This window comes from Micromys minutus, assembly GCF_963924665.1.
Source record: "Micromys minutus genome assembly, chromosome: 25".
NCBI lineage: Eukaryota > Metazoa > Chordata > Mammalia > Rodentia > Muridae > Micromys > Micromys minutus.
The window spans coordinates 834,597-843,122 of record NC_137960.1 but is presented as its reverse complement, the minus strand read 5'-3'; the positions used below and the strand labels follow the sequence as shown (position 1 = coordinate 843,122).

Here is an 8,526-nt window from a genome sequence, read left to right as displayed (position 1 = left end):
GTCAGGTGACATTGAATGTAAGTGTTTTTGCCTAAACTTATTTTTTGTTTTGTTTTGTTTTTGGTTACGGATAATTATTGTCACCTAGAGAGGGGGTTGTTTGAAGGTATGTTTTGGGTGAACTATTGAACTATTGTTGCTTGGAGAGGGAGTTGGTCAGCCTAGGTAAAATGGAGTCTGAAGTCAAAATGGCAGTGCTTAGGACAAATTCCCTTTATCTGCTTCCAGAAATTTGCATACTTGATTTTACATACAAACATATATGAAAAAATATCGAGTCACTTTCATCAATGCTTACTTCCCAAACAAATTCAGAGCTGGAGTTTTATAGGGAGTACCTGGTTTGTCCCAGTTTCCATCTTATATAGATTGCAATTTTAAATGTAATTGAACCACATCTTCTCTTATATTTATTCTCTTACTTGGTCATCTTTTTTATACACATCGTACACAATTGCAGAATCAAAAAATTCACACTTCAGTATTCACAATACTCGCTTCTGTTTTGATATTCAAGAATAACTTACTAGCTTTCTTCAAGTCAAACCAGTGTTCTGATTTTCCTATTCAGAGCACCCCTCACTTCTTTGTTCCTCAGAGTATAGATAAGTGGATTGAGTGCAGGGGTGACCACAGTGTACATGACAGCAATGATCCTGTCCTTTTCCAGGGAGCTCCCTGAATCAGGATTGATATAGATGAAGAGGACAGGAGCATAGAAAAAAATGACAATCATGATGTGAGAGGCACAAGTGGACAGTGCTTTGTGCAGCATGCTGCAGGAACGGGTCTTGAGAAAGAGGTGGGTGATGATGTAGAAATAGGAGAGAAATGTCAGAGAGAAGAGGCCAATGGCAACTGTCCATGTGAGAGTATTGAGCAGCCACCTGTTGAGTTCAGTGTTTCCACAGGCCAGCTCCAACAATGGCTTAACATCACAGAAGAAATGACGGATATGGTTGGAACCACAGAAGTTCAATTGGGATGTCAATATGGAGTGAAGCAAAGCAGGAGTAAAAGGAATGGCCCAGATGACAAGAGTCAACTGGATGCACAAATGACTATTCACGATGGAAGGGTAGTGGAGTGGTTTGCAGATAGCCACAAAGCGGTCAAATGCCATCACTGTCAGCAGCATTTCTGTGCTACCCAGGAAGTGGAAGAAATAAAGCTGAATTATGCATCCCAAGAAGGAAATTATTTTGCTTGTGGAGAAGTTTTCTAGCATCTTTGGCACTGTTACAGTAGAGAAGCAGATATCTAGACATGCCAGGTGTTGGGATTCTGTAAACCCCACCCCCTCAATTATCTGGCAGTAGCCAGTTATGCTCCGCCCCAGTGACCTGACACTATAAAAGGGGCTGCTTTCCCCCTCCTCTCTCTCTTGGCTTCTCTTGCCTCCTGGCTTTCTTGCTCTCCCAACCCTACCCCTCCTCTTCCCTTGCCTTGCCCCCTCTCTCTCCATGTGCTCATGGCCAACCTTTACTCCTCTATTCCCCCCCCCCCCTGCCTCTACCACCCTCTTAACTCTCCTATGACCTGAATAAACTCTATTTGGTACTATACCATTGTGTGGCTGGTCCTTAAGGGGAAGGGATCTCCAACATGGGCCCCTCAGAGGCATCTCCTTGCCCCCAGGCCTCACCGCATCTCCATGTGCCATATGCTCCTCACTCTCTTTATCCTTCCCCTAACATTGGTGCTGAAATCCGGGACGTCATCTTTTCTTTACACCAGGTTTCCCAGGAAGATATACATCGGTGAGTGGAGTCTTGAATCTAAGATGACAATCATCAGAATGGCCCCATTCCTAAACACATTGACAAAGTACATGACCAGGAACGTGAGAAAGAGAATGGGGTTCAGTTCTTGTATGTCTGTCACCCCCAAGAGGAGAAATTCGGTGACTAATGTTTGATTCAATAGCACTTAAAAAGAAAAGATAGAATAGTTTGTGGGATACTAACTTTCTTGTCCACCAGTCTTTCTAGGCAATACTTTTCTTGCCAACCCAAATACAGTTTTTAAGAGTAGTTTCTGTAACCCCACAAAGTTCCTGTGAAGATCTTATGCATTTGCCTATCAGACCATTAATATTAAATCTAAATTTCTGTTGTGTATTTCTATTCAGACATATTTTAACTTGTTACTTTTTTGTATTAATAATGTCTTTTGAATTGGAGATACCATCCTATTATTTTCTCTAGCTGTGAGTATTTACATTTTGATCCAACCTTCTTTTTAATCTCCTTTGTTGTTCTTAGCTGGGAGGAACTTTTAAAATATCTCACCAGGCAGACAGCCTCTCAAAAGTAGGAACATTCTTGAATGGTTTTAATGTGAAGAAAATAGGCAAAGATGAATTTGTTTCAATGATGGAGTTAATAGAAAGTATAGATGGTTTTATCATAACATAGCAATTCCTCTTCATCTAAGAATGTATGAGGTTTAGAAATATCTTTGCACTGATTTGTTTATTAATCATGATTGAGCCAGATGAGGTAAGAAACAAAACCACATTAATTTCTGGAGTCTGAGCAGATGTGTTGTAGCAAATAATGGCTTAGTGTCTTCCATTAATCTGAACCTTTAAGAACTTTAGAAATAGACCCTTAACATGTTCTTTGGTCTCTATCCTCCCTCAGTTTCTTGATTGCAGGGTTATAATCATACTGCCTTGCTTACTCAAGACACCTTTTGCATAATGAATTGTACTTTATGACAACTTTATTCTCCAGCTTACACCGAGACTAAAGAAGACCCTTTCCATGTCACAGAGGATTTGAATAAGAAAATGTCTGCTCTGTGGACACAGCAGTCTCCCCCACATTTTATCAGGAGAAACTACAAATACCTCTGGCTTTAGTACTTTTGAAATCTTGGCTTCTCGGTTACCCATGTAAGCTCATTCTTCAAGTACTGAGGAGGTTTACTTAACCTCTCTGCTAGCACCACTAATGGGACCATGGTAAATAACTCTCTCATCTTATCTTCCCCAAATTCAGGCTCCTTTAAATCGTCCTACTCTAAAGTTTCCAGGGTGAATCTTCTCTCCCAATTTTAAGACAGTTTCCTCTCTATGAAATTAATTTCTGGCATTCTTTCCTAACAAACGAAGCCTTGTTTTCTCCTAAAGAAATAAATACTTTTCATTTTACTTGCATAATTAAAAAAGAAGTGTTTTATAATGAATGTTAAATGTTTTGAGGAATACATTGATTGGAAAAGTTTTCTATTTAATTATACACTTAGAACTTACTAAAAGAAAGGCAACTTTTAAAATTGCTTTTGCCCTCAGTATTAGGAAAGTACCTGGATTGCCTCCCTGAAATACACTGGTAGGAGCAGACATTGCTGTGAGAAGTAGTTCTGATTCCTTTCATTTAAGATGTGCTGGGTTCACTTTGTGCACATGAGAGAAGAATGAGAATCAGTGTGTGGAGAGCCCATGTTGTTGGAAGGCACAGAGAAAACTTCCTAAACTCTACAGGAGTTAGACCAGGGAGGGTCCTACAAAAGAGGAACCATACTGGGTGAATATACACTTTGTACATCTAAAGATACAAAATTAATGAACTGGAGAAAATTTGTAAGGGGTCTGATGGATTCTAAGCTTTATAGCTGCAGTGATGAAATCACTGGACACCCTCTGTGAAGGTGGCCTTCAAACAACTCAGAGCTTTTATTTAAATAATCATGCATATTTTCTGTTTATTAACACAACAATTTGTTCTTTTTAAAAATTCAACTCCTCTGAGCAAGGTTATTTATGAATTGTTGGACCAGAAAACAAAGCAGTTCTAAAAATATATGTCAAAAAATTTATCCAATTTTTAAGGAAAAATAGTATTTGCAATGGTCAAAGCTACTGATTCTGTTTATAACTTTCAATGTTTGGGAATTTCATTTTGGCTTTAGAAAGTGTTTAATTAAGCATGGAGATGAACTGAGATGAAGTGTGGTAATACAATGCAGAAGCCAAACAGTCTTTATAATCCTTAAACACAGTGAGGGGTTCATCTTAAGACCTCTAGGGGCCCCAACACAGAGCCCTCAGTATTGAGGTTTGATGTTGCAGCCAGATAACCCTCTACAGAACAAAAAATTACAGGAAATTTCCAAGTTACTCCCAATGCATTCGCTTACCTGGATGATTGTTAAAACCACAAATGACAAAGACTCTAAGGACTGTGTATACAAATTGCACAGGTTGTAAAATACCAGAAGTGATAGTTCATGTTGTGGTTCTGGCCTACGTTTGATCTCCAGAATCTCCCTTTACCATCAACATTTCTCCTGGTGTTTTAATGAGACAGATCTGGAGACATATAAACCCCAAGGGGGCTCATCTTCTGGTACTGAGTTGAATGGGTATGAAAATAAACAAGGTATATTTCTCCACTTGCAAAAGAAAGGTATAATTTAGGACAATTCCTCTGTGGTTCTCTATTTTTCACAAGCTACCTGGGCACCTACCTGCCCTGTGAGTTACATAAGCTAAGCCCTCAGTTTGGCTACTGCTTTGTAGACACCATGATGAAGTTTTTACTAATACTTTCAGCATAGAACCTCTCATGTCTATTTTCTCTTAGTCATCCAAATGTTGTAACTTTTATATTTGTTACACGAACAATTTCACATTTGCTATGTTAAAATTTAAGTTATTGGAAGTTATCTTTGTATTTGATGACTCAGACATACACACTGGGCTCTAATTTGTAGTTCTGTTTAACATATGGATATTTTCTTTACAGTCATTCCCAGTGGCATTTATTCAGTGCGTGTGGTATTAGGCCACATAAGGACCTTTACACTGAAGTTGGATCCTGTTTACATATCCAGTCTGATAGTCTATGTCTTTTTATTGGGTAATTGAGTCCATTGATGTTAAGAGATATTAAGGAATAGTGCTTGTTGTTTCCTGTTACTTTTGTTGTTAGAGGTAGAATTATGTTGTGTTCTTTTCTTCTTTTGGTTTTCTTGCATGATTATTTTTTTGCTTTTCCTTGGGTGTAGTTTCCTTCCTTGTGTTGGATTTTTCTATCTATTAGGGCTAGATTTGTGGACAGATATTGTGTGAATTTGCTTTTGTCCTGGAATATCTTGGTCTCGCCATCTATGGTGATTGAGAATTTTGCTCTATCTAGTAACCTAGCATTTGTGTTCTCTTAGGGTCTGTCCAGGATCTTCTAGCTTTCATAGTCTCTGTTGAGAAGTCTGGTGTAATTCTGATTGGTCTGCCTTTATATGTTACTTGTCCCTTTTCCCTTACAGATTTTAGAATTCTTTTTTTTTTTGTTTTTGTTTTGAATATTCAGTGTTTTGACTATTATGTGTCAGGAGGAGTTTCTTTTCTTGTCTAATCTATTTGGAGCTCTGTAGGCTTCTTGTATGCTCATGGTCATTTTGTTCTTTAGGGTAGGGAAGTTTTCTTCTATGATTTTGTTGAAGATATTTACTGTGCCTTTTAGTTGATATTCTTCGCCTTCTTCTGCACCTATTATCCTTAGGTTTGGTCTTCTTATTGTGTCCTGGATTTCCTGAATGTTTTGGGTTAGGAGCTTTTTGGATTTTGCATTTTCTCTGACTGTTGTGTCAATGTTTTCTATATTGTCTCTGCCCCCGAGATCTTCTCTTTCATCTCTTTTAGTCTGTTTGTGATGCTTGCATCTGTGACTTCTAATTTCTTTCTTAGGTTTTCTATCTCCAGGGTTGTCTCTTTTTGTGACTTCTTTACTGTTCCTATTTCCATTTTCAATTCCTTCACCTTTTTGGTTGTGTTTTCCTGTAGTTCTTTGAGTGATTTTTGTGTTTCCTCTTGAAGAGCTTCTATTTGTTTATGTGTGTTCTCCTTTAATTGTTAAAGGGAGTTATTTATATGCTTCTCCAAGATCTCCATCATCATCATGAAGCATGATCTCAAGTCCGAATTTTGTTTCTCTGGAGTATTTGGCAATCCACTACTTTCTGTGGTGGGTGAGCTGGGTTCTGATGTTGCCAGGTTATCTTGGTTTTCATTACTTAGGTTCTTTTGCTTTTCTCTTGCCATCTTGTTATCTGTGATTATAGGTGATCTTTGTTGTCTGTGACTGGCGTCTGTCTCTCCTGTGGGTCTGAGGGCCTGTGGGCTCAGAAAGGAGATTGCTTCTGGGTGTTTGGCTTTTCGTGGGCAAGCAGTGAATTCTAATGGCAGTGACTTCATTCTGTCTCTGTGGGCTCAGGTGGGAGTGCCCTTGAGAGGCTGTTCTGGGAGCTCAGCTGTCTAGGGGCAGGTCCTAAGTCCTGATGGTGGTCACTTGGCCCTCTCTATGGGTTGGAAAGGACCTGATCCCAGAATGCACCACACTATGTGCTCTCAGAGAGCTCCAGGCATTTCCTCCCAGAACAGCTGGTGAGGGTGTGTGGAGGGCTTAGGGCTTACCGTGGGCTCAGGTGGGAGAGTGCTTGCAAGTCTGTTCTGGTGGCTCAGCCATCTGTGGGCAGACAGTTTGCAAGAATTTTATTGAGTATTTTTGCATCGATATTTAAAAGCGAGATTGGTCTGAAGTTTTCTTTTTTGGTTTTGTCCTTGTGTGGTTTCGGTATCAGAGTAATTGTGGCTTCATAGAATGAATTAGGTAGTGTTCTTTCTGTTTCTGTTCTGTGGTATAGTTTGAAGAATATTGGTATTAGGTCTTCTTTGAAGGTCTGGTGGAATTCTGCACTAAATCCATCTGTCCCTGTTTTTTTAAATATATATATTTTTTGGTTTGGGGGTTTTTAATAAAGTTTTCTATTTCCTTATGGGGCCTTTTCATATAGTTTACCTGCTCTTGATTTTGCTTTGGAGTGTGTCATCTGTCTAGGAAACCATCCATTTCATCTAGATTTTCCAGTTTTGTTGAGTATAGTTTTTTTTTTTTTTTTTTTTTTTTTTGTAGTAGGATCTGATGATTTTTAAAATTTCCTCTGTTTCTGTTGTTATCTCTCTCCTTTCATTTTTAATTTTGTTAATTTGGATACTGCCTCTGGACCTTTCACTTAGTTTGGCTTAGTGTTTATCTATCTTGTTGATTCTCTCAAAGAACTAACTTTTGGTTTTGTAGATTCTTTGTATTGTTCTCTTTGTTTTAAATTGGTTGATTTTGGTCCTGAGTTAGACTATTTCCTGGTCTACTCCTCTTGGGTGAGTTTGCTTCCTTTTGTTCTAGAGCTCTCAGTTGTGCTGTTAAGTTGCTAGTGTAAGATATCTCCAGTTTCTTTACCAGGGCACTTAGTGCTATTAAATTTTCTTTTAGTATTTCTTTCATTGTGTCCTATAAGTTTGGATATCATGTGTCAACCTTTTTATTAAATTCCAGGAATTCTTTAATTTCTTTATTTCTTCGCTGACCATGTTATCATTGAGTAGAGAGTTGTTCAGTTTCCACGTGTATGTGGGCTTTCTGTTGTTTTTTCTGTTATTGAAGAAGACCAGCTTTAGGTCATGGTGGTGGTCTGATAGAATGCATGGGATTGTTTCAATCATGTTGTATCAGTTGAGGGTTGTTTTGTGATCAATTGTATGGTCGATTTTAGAGAAGGTACCATAAAGTCCTTCTCTAAAGGTCCTAAGAAGGTGTATTTTTTTTTTTTTTTTTTTTGTTTTAGGGTGAAATGTTCTGTAGATATCTTTTAAATACATCTGGTTTATAACTTCTGTTAGTTTCAAGGTGTTTCTGTTTAGTTTCTGTTTCAATGATCTGTCCATTATTGAGATTGAGGTATTGAAGTCTTCCACTATTATTGTGTGGGGTTCAATGTGTGTTTTGAGTTTTAGTAAGGTTTATTTTATAAATGTGGGTACCCTTGCATTTGAGGCATAGATGTTTAGCATTAAGACTTTCTCTTAGTGGATTTTCTCTTTGATGAACATGAAGTATTCTTCCTCATCATGCTTGATAACTTTTGGTTGACAGTCTATTTTATTGGATATTAGGATGACAACCCTAGCTTGTTTCTTGGGACCATTTACTTGGAAGACCTTTTTCCATCCCTTTACTCTGACATAGTATCTGTCTTTGTTATTGGTGTGTGCTTTTTGTAAGCAGTAAAATGCTGGGTCTTGTTTGCATATACAGTCTATTAGCTTATGTCTTTTTATAGGTGAGTTGAGTTCATTAATATTAAGAGATATTAAAGACTGATGACTGGTGGTTCCTATTATATTTGTTTTTTAGGTGGCTTTATGTGCTTGTAGTTCTTTCCTTTTGTCTTTGTTGTGAGATGTTTAATATCTTGTCTTTTCTTTTGTGTAGGTATTTTCCTTGTGTTGGACTTTTCCTTCTAGGATCCTAGGTTTGGTACTAGAATATTCTGATCTATGTTGATTGAGAGTTTTGATGGGTATAGTAGCCTGGGCTGGCATTTGTGTTCTCTTAGAGTCTGCATGACTTCTGATCAGGCTCTTCTGGCTTTCATAGTCTCTCTTAAGAAGTCTGTTGTAATTTTAATAGGTCTACTTTTGTATGTTACTTGACCCCTTTCCCTTGCAGCTTTTAATATTCT

General features: G+C 38.0%; 1 pseudogene across 1 annotated transcript; it reads right to left on the bottom strand.

Moving 5' to 3' along the window:
- Nucleotides 1-541: 541 nt before the first annotated feature.
- Nucleotides 542-2,899, bottom strand: LOC308436710 (olfactory receptor 12D2-like; annotated as a pseudogene). The gene is made up of 3 exons: nucleotides 2,855-2,899; nucleotides 1,735-1,987; nucleotides 542-1,270 (listed from the first exon to the last, which is right to left on the bottom strand). The product of its transcript is annotated as an olfactory receptor 12D2-like (transcript).
- Between the last annotated feature and the right edge of the window lie 5,627 nt (nucleotides 2,900-8,526).